At 37.6% G+C, this 17,703-nt stretch overlaps 1 protein-coding gene across 5 annotated transcripts in view; it reads left to right on the forward strand.

The window, feature by feature from the left end:
* The window catches only part of PRKAG2 (protein kinase AMP-activated non-catalytic subunit gamma 2), a 409,151-nt gene that overhangs the window by 310,183 nt on the left and 81,265 nt on the right, over window positions 1-17,703 (forward strand). The window lies entirely within an intron of this gene.

A 17,703-nucleotide genomic window follows, 5' to 3' on the forward strand; every position in this document is an offset into this window, starting at 1 on the left:
AACTCCCTCTTTCTCCTAGGACTTCCTTTCCTCATTCCAACCCTCATGCCCAACACCACACAGCTGGGAATAGAACTTTGAAGGAAGTTGAATTGCCATAAGAGCCCCTTCCCAAAGGATCAGAGTCTATCTTTTTTGAAGGCCATTTTGAAACTCACCTACACTCTAGCACTGTATCCAATTGATACTTGCCCATCCTGTGCTGTACTAGCACCTATCTATTTCTTCTGAGCCTCTTCCAGAATTTGAGAGATAAAAGTGGAACATATGGGAAGATAAACCCTTGCCCTTGGCAACTACTTTTGCCACTATTTATAATGGAGGTTCTTCACTTGAGGTTTATGAACTTGTTTTTAAACAATCGACAAGTATATTTCAACATAATTAACAAGTGAATTTCAACAGAATTGAATTATGCATTCAGCACAAATGACCTGTGAATTTTAATAGCATTCTTCTGAAAAGAGGTCCATAGACTTCACCAGAAAGGACCATGAAATGGACCCTGATTTGAAGTCATCAAAAATGGCCCTTAACATTTTACAATTTTTCTTCTAAGGGATTTGTTTCTTGATTTATCTACTTAAAATTTACAGTTTTATTTATTCATTCCAAGTCAAAGGTACCTTAACAATTTCTGTCGATCCTTTTTTGAAGATCTACAATTTCCAGTTGGTTCTGAATGACCTTAATGTCCCATCTGGCAAAAGCTCTGAATATATAGAAATTACCCATGCTTTAACAAATTAATCAACAATTGAAATAGCTTCCTCAGAGCCTCTAAAAGCAACAGATATTTATTAAGCACGCACAGTGGAGAGAATGCTAAGCCTGGAGTCAGGAAGATTTATCGTCATGAGTTCAAATCTGGCCTCAGACATTTATTAACTGTGTGACCCTTGGCAAGTCACTTCACCCTATTTGTCACAGTTTCCTCATCTGAAAAGTGATCTGGAGAAGGAAGTGACAAACCATTCCAGAATCTTTGCCAAGACTACCCCAAATGGGGTTACAAAAAAGTAGGGCATGACTGAATAATAACCCATTGGGCACTATGTATTTGATTACCCACATATATATAGTTTCTAAGAGTCTTTGCTATTTATCACTTATAATTGAATTCACTTCAACAAATCAATCAAGTATTACTTATGTTGTGAGAAATATAAAAGGCATGAACAAGACATAATTTCTACCCCCCATGAAACTCAAGTCTAGTTAAAAATTTTCTTGATTCTCTCAGTTTTCTCTGTAGCCAAGGGGGGAGTGTATAAGCTTATTTCACCAATATGAAATATTGCAATTATCCTGATGTATCTTAAACTAGTAAAGGTTTTTGTGGGCTTGATTTTTTTTAAAAGATTCCACTGACACAGCTACTATGGCTATCACAAAGTTACTCCAATAGGCTAACACATAACATATCTATCAGGGAAAGAAGAATTCCAAGAGTACTAAGAGTTAGAAGAGACTTGAGAAATCACTTGATCCCAGCTCTTCACTTTACAGATGAGTAAACTGAAGCCAAGATAGTCATGACAAATCAATAATCTCAAGTAACTTAATTCTCTTCATTTGTATCCAGTTTCCCCAAAGTCTTTTGTATTTATGTTCTGTAGAGACGAAGCAAGCAACAGGTTTGGAGCAGTTCTTTTACCTCTTCTTGACAACTCAAATTATGAAAAAAAAATTAATGTTATAAATATTCCAGAGAAGGCGGCCAGACAGTTTAAAATGTTTCCAGAACTTCATTATTTTCAAAGTGGCTTTGCCTAGACACATATATACAAACAAATATAACTTACCCACTCTGAAGATTATAATGAATCATCATTTCTCTGTAAACATTCTTCACAAAGAAAATTGTTAGAAACTAGTTTAACAAAAAACTAGAGCAGATTCTGACATAAAAGTAATATTCATAGTATGTTAATTACCAACTAATTAAAATCAAATAATATTAATCCGCCATTAAAGACAAATTTATCAAAAGAATTGGTAAACTTCATCAGCCATGGCGTAGCTAGGTGGTTCAGTGGGTAGAGCACCAGCCCTGAATTAAGGAATCTGACCTCAGATATTTAATACTTCCCTAACTGTCTGACTCTGGGCAAGTCACTTAATCCCAATTGCTTCAGCAAAAAGCAACAGCAGGAAAAACTTCATTAGCCATTTTAAGGAGACCTATACAAAGGTCAGAGGTTTTATGAGTAGCATAGGGAGAATTACTGATAAACCTTTTAGTGACTTGAATGAAAAATCAATAATCTAGGAATCAAAATCCTGAAATGTATAAGATGCAGCATAACATCAGATGGGTTAGAATTGTGACTTTGAATTTCATTTGTAAACTTGCCTTGAAGTGTTTCCTATTTACCCATACATATTTATTTCCTTTTGCAAGGCAATTGGGATTAAGTGACTTGCCCAGAGTCACACAGCTAGGAAGTAATGTGTCCTAGGCTGGATTTGAACTCAGATCCTCCTGACTCCAGAGGTAGTACTCTAGCCACTGCACCATCTAGCTGCCCCCTCACCCATACATATTTAAAACATTTTTAAGGGGACAAAGATGAAGAGAGGCTCAACATGTGATTTTTAAGAAAATTACAAAATTATCAGGTGTTCCAACTCTTCTCCAGAACATCTCATTTCTTAACTCTTGCCACATTTCCTTAAGTTTCAAAAGAGTATTGAGGTTGAAGAATCTTGACCAACCAAGAAATGTTACAGAAGCCATAAAGACTAGGACAGGTATGAATAAGTATGGGTGGAAACTGACCCAAAGGCAGGAACTAGTAGCTCCAGTTCATCTTTGCAGTTGGAAAAATGCAGCTCAACTATCAATGTCAATATTACATTTAAAGGCCACAAGAGGAAGACTGTACTCCATAAAAGTAGATCTCCTCCTTATATATGCAAATTTTAGATATGAATTAAAAACCTTTGTATGACAAAAACAAAACAAAACAAAAACCTATATAAATTCTGGTAGTTTTACCTTTTTGAAAACTTAACTGTAAGAGGAGCTGTTTTCTCCCAAAGAACAAGGTTAGTTAAATCTTTGCTTCTTGGAGCATTTGTTGCCAAGATTAAGTCTATTTCTGTACTTTATCTTTCTCCATAGAGAAAATACTGATTTATATATCTCTGCCTGTAACTTTCCCATTTGTGAACTTACTTACCCAGGTTTCTGCTTCTGACATAAAACCTTCTTAATCTGATAAACACAATTTACGTTTATTACTATTTTTTGAATAGAGCATTGGTAGCACAGTAGTAGATCAAACACTGGACCTGAAATCAGAAAAACCTGGTCTCAGACATTTATTAGCCGTGTGTCTCTAGATAAATTACTTAACGCTGTTTGCCTCAGTTTCATCATCTGTAAAATGAGCTGGAGAAGGAAATGGCAGATCACTTCAGTGTCTTTGCCAAGAAAACCCCAAATGGGCTCATAAAGAGTTGGACACACACAACTGAATAACATTAAATAGAGCTTAATTCTTAAAATAAATTAGCTGGTATGGTTTTATGTATTCAATTTTTATTTTTTTTAGCTTTGTATTTTCAAAACATGTGCATAGCTTTCAACATTCAACCTTGCAAAACCTTGTGTTCCAATTTTTTCCTCCCTCCCTTCCCCCAGACAATTCAATATATGTTAATCATGTGCAATTCTTCTTACATATTCAATTTTTTAAAAAACAATCTAAGCTGCTTTTTACTTATGGAATTACAGAGAGGTTAACCTCTCGTTCATGGATCAGTGACTCTCAACAAATAAAAGCCCTGAGCCCTGTGTGATGAGGTATAATTTCATAATGTATTCCATCAAGTAGTCTCCCTTTTGTCCTCTTCATTTTTTTGCAGTTTTTCAGGTCAAGAAAAATGAAGTTCCCAAAGGGCCAATAATGTTTAAGCCTTTGCTGGTTTTCCATCTAATGTTTTCTGAAAAAAATTACATTGGTGAATTCTGATTAAGGGTGTTTCACTAACCCTACAGTTATATGAAAATGTATTTTTAGTGCTAGACATTAAACATTGGAGAAAATACCACATATGAACTACTCATGCATTCTATGGACTTTCCTTGATTTGCATTTAGATGGGAATTCCTTCAGCTCAGATCCAAGATTTTCCCCTGCTTAGAAAAGCATTTTTACTGGTGGAGTGCCGATGTATACTTTTACCACTGGGACATCATAACACTACTGTTAATAGTGTTGCCTTTATGACCAAAAGTTAGCTATTGAAATGTTGGAAAGGTTTAGAACAAGTCTCCTTTGATATTTCTCCGTGAAGGCAATACACTCCTATTAACACAGGCTTGTTCCAGTATTTTTTGCGATGGTAACCCAGTTTCAAACAAGCAGGTGTGTTGCAATGGGGTTTTTTGTTTGTTTCTTCAATATCTGCAGCTTAATATACAATTCAAACAGCACTGCATGTTTAAAATTTGGTGACAGGTGACAGCTGCTCATCCTTAAGGCATATTTATTTGTAGACATGAAAGTTAAAGTACATAATACAGTAAAAATTATCTCAGGAGTCACAGAGGGAAAAAAAAAACTCGAATGATTTATGCATGTCAGCCAGTGACTTCTGTGGATTAACATAAGGATTGAATTTCCTACCTGCTTCTAATTCCATCTGGACTGATGCAGTATAATGCATAAATACAGACTGTGTCTCATTAATATCTCTAAACCAGTGCTTAGCACAGCACCTGGCATGTAGTAGGCACTTAATAAATGTTTACTAATTGGTCTATATTCTGTTTGCTTTATTTGCTTTGCAATTAATTTTAAAAAACAAATCATATGCATCTGAAAAGGTCCTCAATTCTTTTTTTATTTATACATTTGTTCACTGGGATAAAGTCGTAAAAGGAATCTCATTTTCACATAAGTCCCAGGATTGAGTAGTCATACACCATTTAATTATAATTTCATACCACTCAAATCATAGAATCAGAATGTTCAGTCTAACACAAACTGAAAAAATGATACAAAACTTGGCCACTAAGCTCAAACTCAATTTCTAATGTACCAAATGCCAAAAAAGCAATGAATAAAAGTTGAAGTGCTTATTAGAAGTTTAAGCACTTTACCAAGAGCATATGGGACACTCATATGAAACCAACAGAAACTGTATCTTTCTGAGCTGTTTTTAGCTCTTCAAACATACCCAACTCTTATCTCTACCAGTGAATTTGTGATTTGAATAATGGGAAGGTTACTGTTCTTCCCCTAACCCTCCATATCTCATTTTGCTGATTTGTGGCTCATAAGGGGTTGTTTTTGAGAGTCACCAGATACAAACATATTTGGCCACAGATACTTCAGAGCACTGGAATTCTGATGGTTATCAGTGTGACTACTATTCGTTCCCTTGATCCCATTATAGGGAACGAACCTCTCCTAGTCCCTTCTGACATAACCAAGAAAAAAGTAAACCTATATCCATCCATTCATAAAATCCTAATATGTAAGACAAAGTTCATTAACTATTTGCTATAGTAGGCAACAGAAGGAAATAGACAAAATAAAGATTCTTTTATGTAATAAAGTCCTCAAAATGGAGACCAGGCTTTCCCTGTTACAGTCTGTTACCTCCATTGCTCCTGAAATTATAAAATGGACCAAAGTGATGATAGTTCTCACCCATTGGTAATGGATTATGCCCACCCAAGTATGGTACAATTTGTTTCACTCTTCTACCTAGTGGCACCCTGACAATAAAATAAAACTAAGTTTTCTTTATCACTGCCCAAATGTAAATTATCAAACCTGTGAGAGTTACAGCTATTATTAGTCATTTGCCTTATGCATTAATGTTACATGCTACTACTTTAACCATGCTAGGATATTTATTATTAAGTACAGTGAGGTCTGCACACTAGCAAAGAACAACTCTGGCATATGAGGAACAACTTACAATCAATGTAAAAAATCATCATCTTTATTATAAGGTGATAGAAGCAAACAAAGGGATTTTAAGAGCTGAGCCCATGTATCCAATAGCTCATCTTGATGGCTCATCTTACTACCCACCATTTCTAGGACTTAAGAGTGTACTGGAGAGAACCAGCCATAGAACTTGAATGTAAGAAAACAAAATTAATTCTTAATTATCCTGAGAAATGTACAGCAGAGGCAAAAGGGATGGCAGAGAGAGCTCAGATAAAGCAAAAACACAAATAATGAAAGGATATCCACTTAAAAATAATATTAGTCTATTAAAAAGTAGGCCACTCTTCACAAAATATTAGTATTTTGAATTACAAATACATATATATTTACCTTCAATAAACAAACACAGAACAAGGTCATAAGTCAATTTCTTAAGTCATAAGGTCAGTAAATCCAAAAGGACAGCAATAGATCCTAAAAGTCATAAAACTAAGCAGAAAAGGACCTTTGAGATCATTTAGTCCAAACCCCTCATTTTACAGATGAGAAAATTGAGGCCCAGACTTATTTATTGGTCAAAAAATCAGTAACTGTTACTTGTCCCACTGACTCATTTTCCTTTTTCCTTATTGTTGTGCGTAGTCGGTGGAGGACTAGTTTGTCAGTCATCAGCGAATCCTCTTGCTGCTCCAAATAGTCGAGGAGGATTTCCACATAGTTTAACGCAGCACTGTGACTAATATGGCCCTCTGGAATTAGTTCTTGCTCCTCTCCTTCACTTTCATTCAGTTCAACTTTGATTTCTTCAGCTCTCGTTATCATCTCATTGCCAGCCAATAACTGGTTGCCTACTTCATGGTAATTTATCTCTTGCCCCTGTTCCATGTGGGCAGTACGGTTCTTTTTGTGACTTTGGGACTGCTGCTGCCCATCCACTAATAAGCTGGCTGATGCAATCCCCTCTTCATCTGGGTCAGAAATGATTTTACGCCATGCTCGTGTAATTGTAACTGGCTTCACTAAGTTCCATGCTCTAATTGCTTGAGTGATAGCATCCTGAGCTGTAAGGTTATTCCCAAAGGATTTTATATCATGCCCCTCTTGCACATGCTTTCTTAATAATCCCGTCCTGTAGTGTCTCTTCATACATGCTATCACTCCCTGGTCCATAGGCTGAATGAGAGCAGCCACATTTGGTGGCAAATATTTCACAAAAATGTTGCCGTCCTCAGACTTTAGAAGACCTTCACTAGGTTTAGAGGGTGCATAATCTAAAAGTAGAACAGCTCTTTCGGGAAGACCTTTAGAACGTAAGTGCTCCCGGACCTGGGGGACAAATTTCTTATCAAACCATTCTTTGAAAATTGTGCAGTCCATCCATGCTTCCTTGTGGTTAAAACAATCAACTGGCATATTTAATAGATTGGCTTCTCGAAGCAAATGCAGATGCTCTGCTTTCCCAACAACACACAGTTTCAGTTTGTGAGAACCAGTTGCATTTACACAACACAATACAGTTAGTCTCTCTCTACTAAGTTTATGGCTTGGAATAGGATGTTCATTCTCAAAAGCCAATGTCCTTGATGGTAATGATTTCCAGTAAAGCCCAGTTTCATCAGCATTGTATATCTGCTCTGGCTGCAATCTTTCACTTTCTGTAAATTCTTCAAAATCTTCACGAAAATCATCAGCAGCAGACTGATCACCATTTGATTTCTCACCTTGGTAATTTAGCTCTCTAATCCCATGTCTCTGTTTAAACCTAGTAAGCCAACCAGTAGAGGCATTAAAGTCCCCTTCCATTCCTAATGCATTAAAAAAAGCCTTTGCTTGTTTTGCACAAATTATCCCAGACACTGGAGTCCCTTCAGCTCTCTGCTGATTAAACCATTCCAACATCGCCCTATCCAGCTCCTTGTAAGTAGACTGCTTCATGGACTTACGTCTAGCCAGAAGTGTTGCAGAGCCTGAGCTACTTGCATACGAAAGCAATTGTGCCTTTCGTTTTTTTAAGTCACGAACAGTTTGTTCACCAATTCCATACATGATGGAAAGTTGCCTTGTGTTACCACCTTTTTCCAGTTTTTCAATGATTTCCAGCTTTTCCTGGATTGTAAGCACAACTCGTTTACGCTTCATCACTGCCATGGTCAAAGATGATCTATATATAGCACTGGAAAAGAAAGAGAGAATCACAGCCCTTTGGCCGGCAGCAATAAACAAAAGACACAGAGTTTTGATACTATGGGCAGATTTAATTGTTTTAAAGTAAAATTAGCAATCTTGGTAGTCTGTCCACAGATAATTCTTACTTTATAAAGTGGTCTATCAAATTCCAATGATCTTAAAAAGGAAAAAGACAAGAACCTGGACTGGTTTATCTTTTGCCTGCCTGCACTGGCCCTTCCTCTTCTACCCAGATGGTGATGCAAAGGCTGGTGGGAGTTAAGACTGCCTTCCGATGTAGCTTCTTCTGCAGCTCTTCAAGGGTATAAACTAATATAGTTGTCTTCTTTTCTAAAGGAGGACACCCATGAAAATAACAAATGCTAGTCACTCCATGTTACTGGTAGATAATAAAGTTGCAATTCTCTGTCTACTTATTTCCTGAGCAATACCCAAATGACTCAAGTCAATCTCTTCCTCCTCCAAATAATAGTGTTGAAATGCAGGGACATTTTTGTCATTAAAGTAGTAGTGTCCTATTATATTATGATTTGCTTTTACACTGATTTGTATATATAGTAGATAGGTGCTGGACTGGAGTCATGAAGTAGACCTGGCTTCAAATTCTGCCAGTGATATCTAAATGCCCATTTGTGATCAAGGGCCAGTCACTTACCTAAGCCTCAGTTTCCTTACCTGCAAAATGAGGATAATAATACAAACCTCAATAAACCTCAAAGGTTTTGCCTTTCTAAAATTCCAAAAAAAGGTAATATATATAAAACATTTTGCAAACCTAAAGCATTTTATAAGATGTCATATATTACTTTTAATATATCCCAAAAGATAATCATGTAACATAACAGTAAGTTTCTATAACCCATGCCTTAATTCAGTGTCCCAACATGAGAATTAGAAAAAGATTCCCATTGTATATGTTCTACCTTGTACACAATCTAGCTTATCATAGCCTCTGGGTACATATCGACAATGAGTTGATATGATGGAAAAAAATGTTTAATTTTCTAATAAATTGAATAGAAGATGGAGGATTTTAGGGAATTTGGTTTTAATCCATATTCTAGTGTGGAGCTCAGATTCTTGATTATAATGGTAAAAATTTTCCACTACACAGAATATTATTTTATGATCTAAAATCAAGGGTAGTTACTTTTAATGGTACTTTATAAATGAGGTAACTGAGCCTTTGAGAAGCAGGGGACTTAATAATGACCACCCAAGAAGCTGTGCAATGAGAACCACTGGGCCATGTAAAGTTCTGACATAATATTAAGGCACCAGGAAGAATCTTTCTGCATCAGCACTGTTAATCTATGTAATGTAGGCTATCCTAGAAACTGAACCTCAATTTAGGCTCTACAACAAAAGAGAGATAATCTGAATGGATTGAGGTTCTCTGATTACTTACGTGTTCCTTTGTGTGCTCCCCACAGTACACTCATCCCTCCTTTCTGCAGATAAAAATGACAGTAATAGCTAGTATTTAACACCACATTCTAAAGTCTCCCATGTATTTTGTATATATGTTATCTTGTTTGACTCAATGATTAATAGTTTAGTAATGATTGCTATTTTTCTTTTAAAGTCAAAAAGAATTTAGGATTGTCAGGATGCATTTTAGCTAGGTTTTTTTTTAAAATAATTTTTGCTTTAAAAACTCCCTTTATTGTGTAACAACTCAGAGTAGAAACAGGGTCATCTATTCCAAATTTTTGCTATGCAAGGATCCCTTTAACAGGGTTCAAGAAGTAGTTACGTAGAGTACACTTAAAGGTCTTCAGAAATCCCCTCCCTCCCAAGATAGCCATTCTACTCTTCACTTTTATGTTTCTCTCATAGGAAATATGGATTATTCTGTCTGGATTCTCAATTAACTTTTAGAATCACTAAATATTGTTGTTAATATTAAGCAAAATTAAATTGCTGTTGTAAACATCATGATAGAATGCTCCTCTGAGACAAAGTTTACCAAGGGGTTAACAAAACAATCTTTGATCCTGGGATAATATAGTATTTAAATAATTTTAATTAACTATTTTAAAAAATCTCAAACTGTGTTTAAGGCCATTAAAAATAAGCAAAACAATCAAAAGAAATCTGCTACACTGAATTCTTTTCAGCAGTTATAAAACAGAATTGGCTAACAGATAAAAAATACAATCTTGATTTTTTTTTCAAATAAGAAAAAAAACTAGAGTTAGAAAGAGCAGGTGGCAAAGGGATAGCAGATAACAAAGTTCCTTGAAAAAGCTTTTGAATCATATTTACATTCACATTTTTACTGCTTTTGTTATCCTGTCAACCTCCATTTACTGGCTTCCCTTTCCTCTCATAAAGACTTCATTGGCTCCATTTAAGGGCTTCCTCACACCAGTAATTTGGTTGTATATATCTATTTTTAACGGGTTATTACTCACATTAAAAAATTGCTTTCAACTGAAATCCTTGTACAGGAAGACTAAAATCAGACATTAGCCATTTCAAAATAATATGGAAACTTTATAAGGATTTCTATTGCTCCAAACTGCCATTCAGTATTTTTAAGGGACATCTCCATGGTATTGAATTTATATTAAAAACTAAAATATATAAAAATAATTGATCTTTAAAATTAAAATTATATTTATGTTTTTAGTATCACCCCCAGTTCCCCATCTCAATTTCCTTGGGAACTCACTACCCTATTAACAGAACACAGTCCTTAAATTGATGAATATTTCATAGAATATAGAGGCATTAGTTTCAGTTAGTCCTTCTGTTCTTCCTCAGCTAAATTTTAGAGCTTCATTGTATAAAAATGTTCTTTGAAAATGTTGTAGTGGATGGAGAGATGGCCTCTGAGTCAGGAAAATCTTCAAGTTCTGCCACTGACACATATTGATCATGTGACTGTGAGCAAATCTCAGTGGTCTGAGGAACTCTTTTAAGACTTTTAAGATCTGCATTGTCAGATGGAGTTTTCTCTCCAGGAGTTCTTGACACTAATGAAACACATGTCTAATGAAAAATACACACACACACACATGCACAGAATAATTCTCACATTAAACACATTGAAAAGTTGTATATCCCTACATAAAGTCTACCCTAAGTATTCTAAAAGCCTTGTGATAATTGAAAATTATTAGTAGTAACATTTGTCAACTTTCTGAATTATTCTAATTTGAGATCTTGGGGTAATTTTATTCTTTAGAAGTAGTAATTTTGAGGCGAAATCCTGCTTTCAAAGTGTGTAAAATTTGGCTGAAGCTATATGTAGCAGGAATGGAAAGAGCTCTGAACTTGGGAGACTACAATTTTATTCTCGGATCTGTCCTTAACAGGGTTCACTTATAAAATATGCAGTCATCTTTAAAGCCCTTTTCAGCTCTAAAATTCTATAAATTTTATAAATCGGGTAATGCAGCTGTCTTCATTTCACTACTATGTAGCACATGTAGCAGAGGCTCTCAAGACCTGAAAGGGCATTTTAGTTCAACCCTTCTTTTTAAGAAAAGAGCTCTACAACTCAGAGAAGTAACTTACCCAAGATTGCACAGACCTAGAAGGTCATTTAGTTCAACTAGCACTGAATAGATAGCCCTTCTATATTTCTTAGCCAATGGCTAACCTTTCTCCATTCAAAACTGTCAGATCAAAGAAATTATAGGGCCAGGATTTGAATCATCCATCCAGTGCTCTTTTCTCACATATTCAGCATTCTACTGAAACTATTCAGTCTTTTTTGGCTTTTTTTTTTCTTTCAATTTTCATCTTTCCAAGACTTTCTCTGGCATATCCCATCAATGTCTAGAGATGGTTTTTAATCCAGCACTGCCATCTCTTTCAGTATAGAAAGCTCCAAGTGAGGAACTTCCCCTACTCATTGAAATCAGAAACTTTCAGGGGTAGGTAGGTGGCGCAGTGGATAGAGCACCAGCCTTGAATTCAGGAGGACGCGAGTTCAAATCTGGTCTCAGACACTTAATACTTCCTAGCTGTGTGACCCTGGGCAAGTCACTTAACCCCAGCCTCCAAAAAAAAAAAAAATGCATAAAAAATCAGAAACTTTCCTAATCTTAGAGAATTGCCTGGGAACGGTGTTCCATTAAACACCTTAACCAGAGTACCCAGTCAGCATGTGGTAGAGGCAGAATTGGAACTCAGGTCCTCCAGACTCCAACTCTCTAACCACAACAAACCCACTCTACTAAGGCATCTTGAAAAATTTCCCTCATTACGAGAATTATCCATGTCCTGAGTTCACAACTCAATTTCAGCTCTTCTTTCTCCTTCACTTTCTCTTGTTAAATCTGTTACCAAATCTCCCCCCTCTGTTGTTCTGTCAAAATCCTTCAAATTTTTTCATTTTACTTCCATGGTTGCCATCCATCCGACATCTGTTTCCCTCCACATGAGACTGATCTACAGATTCCTTAGTTGGAGTTCCTAGACCTTATACTAACTAAATGATGTCCTAAACTTCACTTTTCAGTAATAAGCTACAATGTGTCTTCCACTCATCAAGCTCATCTGTTTGCTCCAATCACATACATTATAAAAACATATTTTCTAGTCTGCGAAAAGACTTTGCTCTTAATATCAAATATTCCCTCAATCTCTGCCAGTTTACACCCAGCCCTCCCTTTCTTCAAACACTCTCATTATTCCAGAAGGGATTCTCCAAATAACTAGAGCTAACTCTTCAAGCCTCTACTCAGGGCACTGTCAACACATAAACAGTACAAAGTTCAAGTTGTATTTGTTTCCATTTAAACTGCTCTATAAATATATCTATAGTTGTTTCATGGATAGAGTAATAAAATTATATGGCAGAGGGACCTGGAACTTGCACTCAACAGAAAGACCCTCTATATTTCTGATCCAATGGTTGTCCCTCCTCCATTCAAAGTCCTCTAGTCTTTCCTGAGACTATAAATTCCTTGAAGGGAGCAACCATGTCTGGTACTTGACACAGCTTGATTTATTTTGCAAGAAAGCTATAACTTTTTTTTTAAGTCAAATAGTATCATTTTAAGAACAAGATAGATTCAGTCAATAGAGGAAAGGGGAGTGTTTTTCAAGCCCGAAAGGGGCTTTAGAGCCGCATCTTGAATGACAAAAGTACACATGGCTCTTCTTCAGTGATGTCAGTTCTATTACCAATAGTAAATACTTACCAGTCTCTTGCTAATTATACATGTTCTTAATAATGTAAACACTTGAACTTTTAAGAAAGTCAGATATTAGCTGAAACATAATCCAGAAAAAAAGAAATGAACTCATCTAGCTTAATCCATTTTCCCTAACTTTTTTTTCCCTCACTTCCTTAGAAACAGGTTTTCAGGAACTTGCTGAGCTATAGAAACAGGTTGCCACTCTGTCTGAAAATGTACTGCAGAATAATTGCCTATTATAAAAAGATTACACCAAGTTGTTGTTTTTTTTAAAGGCTGTTCTTCTGTGGCATTTAAAATGGTAATTTGAAAGGGAAGCAGAATGAAGGCCATGATTTTTCCCCAATTATTATAGTAAAGATTAAAAACCTCGTTAGCACAATACATTTTTAATTTTACAAGGCATGAGAATTTGACAAAGAAACATTTTCCATAGTATCATCAGCAAGACTTACTGACTTTTTTCCATAGTGGTAGAAGCTAAGATCTTTGGGTGATGATGAGAAGAGGCAGTGTGGTTCAGTGGAAGGAACAATTAACTGCACTACAGAGGGACTTGGGTTTAAATCTTTTTATTGCTTCTGTGACCTTTGGGTAAGTCCCTTCAGCCATTTCAGCTTCAGGTTTCATGTACATTTTGGATGACTTCTAAGGACCCTTTCACATCTATCTCTATAATCCAATGGTGGGACTTTTGACAATTCACAGCACAAATTAAGCCACCACTCTTGAGTTCTTGCTTTGATCAAGGCATGGCTTTATTTTTATAGTTATAAGAGCTCATAGAACAGGAATGCTTTGAAGATTTTCCTCCTGAATTTAGGACAGACCTGGACTTTTTATAATCTTTTGAAAATATTCAGAAGAGGGTGATACAAATGAAGGAGATAAATGAAGTATAAAAACTGAGGGGGTTCATGAAGATATTCTGAGTAGAATTCAGGGAGGCCCAACAGGTAGGTGAGAGAGGAGGGCTGGGATAATCTGAGAAAAAAAAGTTTCCATAGTAATTGATTATAGCAAGTTCTTTCCACTGCTGTACCTAAAGACTACACCAAAGTTTTCCTAAAGGAAAGCACAATCTTTCAGGATGACAACACCTATAATTTACTTATGCAGTAAAGCTCTTTAGAAGTCACTACACTAAAATATGACAGATCTAGAATCTTAGTTCTAGACTAGTATCAAATTAGAGTGAGAAATCATGAGGTAGTAACTGTCACAGACTAATAAAATCAGACTGCTTTTGCTGCCAGTTATTTCTTAAGGCAGTCATAATCCCACTATGTAAAGCTTTCAATGCTTTATGGGTAACTAGTTTCATTTCAATAATTATTAGTCATAGGGAAGGAGGACATAAATGAAATGTTATATTCATCAAACTCCATTTACTGTTTTAACTTCCTACCCAGTAAGACTCTAAATCAAACATTTATTTAAGCAAGAATTCTTAACTATGCATTTACAAAATTTATTTTTGTTAACTATGTTTTGACCAATTGCCTTTCTTTGTGATCTTATGCATTTTTTTTCTCTTTGGAGTTTCAAGTGTCTAAAGTCATATTTGAACTCAGACCCTCCTGATTCCAGGGCTGGTGCTCTATCTACTGTTCCCCATCTTATTCGTTTTTTAACCATTTAAAAACGTTATTCTAAGGAATACATAGACTTCACCAGATTGCCAAAGAGGTCCAGGAAGAACAACAAAATACAACAAAAAGAGTAAGACAGCCCCCCTCCATCTAATAGGATTTGCTAATAATGAGAACAGTGCACCACATATCTTTCCCTTGTGAACTGGCTTGATTTCACCTCCTTCCTTTTTACATTGCTACCATCTGGAGCATGTCTAACTGAGCCAATGAGCCAGTCTAAGGAAAGGCAGCAGGAAGGAGAAGTGTCTTGATACGGATAAGTAGCCCCTAAATAATTTAGATGATTGTACTTCCTTGTGCCAGCTATTTTAAGATTTTTCTTAAAATGTCAGCAAGTAAAGAGCAAGTAAAGAACTTGTGCTCTTTGGTATACATAAAGTCTTAAAATGAGTTTTAACTAAATTTGCTGCCTTTTAACTTTCAAACGCCTTCCCACCCCTTATGATACTCCATTTTTTTCTATGTTAGAATACTGTTGATTCTCTTTTAACAACCAAAAAACTCATCACATGTAAAACTTCCATGGTTAATAATGCCTTAGAGTTCCCTGATGTAATAACCTCATCATTTTTAGTTATTTCCACCTATACCTTAGTCTCAGGCTTATTTTACTCTACTCTCATTATTTCTCTGCAATCCAGTAAAACCAAACTTTTGCTCTTGGAGGGATATACTGAATTTGGAGTCAAAATCCTGAGCTCTGCTACTTACTGGGCAAATCGCAACCTCCCTGAGCCTCAGTTTCCTCTGGAAAAAAGGGGGTTGCTCAGCATGACCTCAAAGTTTCTTCTCATCCTAGATCTATCCTATCATTATTATAAATAGGCTTCTTCATCCTTTCCCTTCCATCACAGCAGAGGGCTTATTTTGGAATCAACTATAAATTGGACAAGTTCTATTGTTTCCCTTTAAAGAGCTTGGTATCTCCCCATCACATTCTTTCTGACATTTCCAGGGTAAGCTCCAGTTGTATCCCAACAGCAAGCCTAACTTTTAGCATGTAAGATGCCACCTTCAGTCATTTCTGTGCCTACACTTTAACCATTACTGTCCTAGAAGAAATGTTATAATGAGCAGAAAAACAGATTTGAGATACATCTCTCATTTTATAGATATGAATTTTAAAGAAACATAACTATAAAAATTTCAGCTACTATCCTTCTTTTCATCCTTTTCCTTTTCTGCACAGAAGGCCAAGAAATTGGTTAACTATGGACTGAGAAAACTGCTCCCCCCCTTCATTCAACTCCAGAAGCTCCCTTCCTCCCAAGATCAAACCGAAATCTTTTCTTTGGCTTTGAAAGCCCTTTATAAACCTGCTCTCTTCCTACCTTTTTTGTCTCCTCACACCTTACTCCTCACTCCACAGCTCTGACGCAGTAACAGTGGCATCCTTGCACTTCTCAAACGAGACGATTCCACCACTCCTTAGCTCGACCCCAGACATTCTCTTGGTCTATCCTCCATTCTACCTCTCCTATGTCCAGCATTAATTTCTCTGGTTTCCTTCAAGTCTCAGCTAAAGTCCCATCTTCTGCCAGAAAGAACCGTCTCTCGGTCTTCCCTCACCTCAGTGTCTTCTCTCTGAGACAGCTCCAGTTTATCTCGTACATATCCTATTTGTACACAGTTGTTTGGGGCCGCCTGCCCCTCGGAGGGGTGAGCTCCTTGAGAGCAGGCACAGTACCTAGCACACAGTAAGCACTTGTTGAATTACTGACTCAGAAAGAGAAGTGGCTCTGAGACCTGGTTCATTTGAATAACCCCAATTACTCTTCCCTTTCCCCTGCCCAGCAAGGATGACAGGCAACTGGTTCTGAAGGCTGGAGAGAGGCCAGGAAGAGTGACAGCTCCTCCAAAGGCAGGGTCCCTGACAAGACAGAATGCCTATGGGTGAGACACGGGCAGGTCACACACAGGGTAGCGTGCCTCCCTCTCCAGCTCCTCAGATGCAGCGGCGTCGGGGCCTGCCAGCTGCGCAAACCCCGAGGATGCAGGGGAGCAGGCGTGGCCTGAGCAGATTTAGATTTGTTATCACGGCGTGGGCCCTCTTTCCAACTCCCAGGTCCCCAGAGGCCTTGCCCCGAAGAGTTCGGTCCCCTGGGAACTAGGCTTGGGGGCGGGGCTGAATTGGAAGGCCACAGGCTGAGTAAAAAGGGCAGTGGGATGAGGGGCAAGGTTCAGTTCAGAGATCTCCTTATGGTCAATTTCTAGTCAATTGAGAACAGTGGAAAGAGTTTGGGGTTCCCTTCCAAAGGAATGGTAGAAAATACAGTATTCTCGCCCCCCAGCCAGCTCTTGACAGCATTAACCCTCCCAAACTCCTTTCAGATTATCTCTTCCCCTTCTGAAGACGTCCCTATTACCCCATCACCCTAACCTCCTGCCCCCCTCCCTGCAAATGGTTTACGCTGATACCAGGGGAGCTTAAACCTACCGGACCGTACCACCCGCGGGCGCCAGGGAAGAGAAAGGGGGAGTAGTGGTGAGAAGGGGCTCGGGCTCGCTCTCTCGCTCTCCCCTCCTGTGGCAACGCCAGCTCCTGCCTGGCCCAGGAGGAGGGGCTGCGGAAGGGCCGGCCGAACTGCAGAGCCAGGGCAGAGAGACGCGGCCAGACCTGTCTGCACTGCCCCGTACGTCGGCCCTTCCTCCGCTTTCTCTCCACCTCAGCTCCCCCTCCAAAAACACACTCACCCAAACATAGTCCCTCCTACTCCCTCACTTTCACTCTCACCGTATCCCTCCTTTCCTCCCCCCCCTCCCCTCATCATCATAGGTAGATACCAAGAG

The sequence above is a fragment of the Sminthopsis crassicaudata genome, chromosome 5 (assembly GCF_048593235.1).
Source record: "Sminthopsis crassicaudata isolate SCR6 chromosome 5, ASM4859323v1, whole genome shotgun sequence".
In the NCBI taxonomy this organism is placed as follows: Eukaryota; Metazoa; Chordata; class Mammalia; order Dasyuromorphia; family Dasyuridae; genus Sminthopsis; species Sminthopsis crassicaudata.